Below are 1,094 nucleotides of genomic sequence, written 5' to 3' on the forward strand. Positions count from 1 at the left end.
TTTTGAGCTGAAACCTCAATTAGTTTCTCTGATGCAACAGAATTGCAAGTTTTATGGACTTCCATCTGAAGATCCCTTTCAGTTCTTAACTGAATTCTTGCAGATCTGTGATATTGTTAAGACCAATGGAGTTGATCCCAAGGTCTACAGGCTTATGCTTTTCCCATTTGCTGTAAGAGACAGAGCTAGAATATGGTTGGACTCTCAACCTAAAGACAGCCTGAACTCTTGGGATAAGCTGGTCACGGCTTTCTTAGCCAAGTTCTTTCCTCCTCAAAAGCTTAGTAAGCTTAGAGTGGATGTTCAAACCTTCAGACAAAAGGAAGGTGAATCCCTCTATGAAGCTTGGGAGAGATACAAGGAACTGACCAAAAAGTGTCTTTCTAACATGCTTTTAGAATGGAGCATCTTGGATATATTCTATGATGGTTTGTCTGAATTATCTAAAATGTCATTGGACCATTCTGCAGGTGGATCCATTCACCTAAAGATAACGCCTGCAGAAGCTCAAGAACTCATTGACATGGTTGCAAATAACCAGTTCATGTACACTTCTGAAAGGAATCCTGTGAGTAATGGGACGCCTCAGAGGAAGGGAGTTCTTGAAATTGATACTCTGAATGCCATATTGGCTCAAAATAAAATATTGACTCAGCAAGTCAATATGATCTCTCAGAGTCTGAATGGATTGAAGGAATCATCCAACAGTACTAAAGAGGCATCTTCTGAAGAAGAAGCTTATGATCCTGAGAACCCTGCAATAGCAGAGGTGAATTACATGGGTGAACCCTATGGAAACACCTATAATCCCTCATGGAGAAATCATCCAAATTTCTCATGGAAGGATCAACAAAAGCCTCAACAAGGCTTTAATAATGGTGGAAGAAATAGGTTTAGCAATAGCAAACCTTTTCCATCATCCACTCAGCAACAGACAGAGAATTCTGAGCAGAATCCATCTAGCTTAGCAAATATAGTCTCTGATCTATCTAAGGCCACTGTATGTTTCATAAATGAAACAAGGTCCTCCATTAGAAATTTGGAGGCACAAGTGGGCCAGCTGAGTAAAAGAGTCACTGAAACTCCTCCTAGTA

The 1,094-nt window shown here is 40.2% G+C and overlaps 1 non-coding gene across 1 annotated transcript; it reads right to left on the reverse strand.

The window, feature by feature from the left end:
- Positions 1–286: 286 nt before the first annotated feature.
- Positions 287–394, reverse strand: LOC112732110 (small nucleolar RNA R71). Its single transcript, XR_003167848.1, has one exon. It is a non-coding gene; the product is annotated as a small nucleolar RNA R71 (small nucleolar RNA).
- Positions 395–1,094: the final 700 nt, after the last annotated feature.

Source organism: Arachis hypogaea, chromosome 12 (assembly GCF_003086295.3).
Source record: "Arachis hypogaea cultivar Tifrunner chromosome 12, arahy.Tifrunner.gnm2.J5K5, whole genome shotgun sequence".
In the NCBI taxonomy this organism is placed as follows: domain Eukaryota; kingdom Viridiplantae; phylum Streptophyta; class Magnoliopsida; order Fabales; family Fabaceae; genus Arachis; species Arachis hypogaea.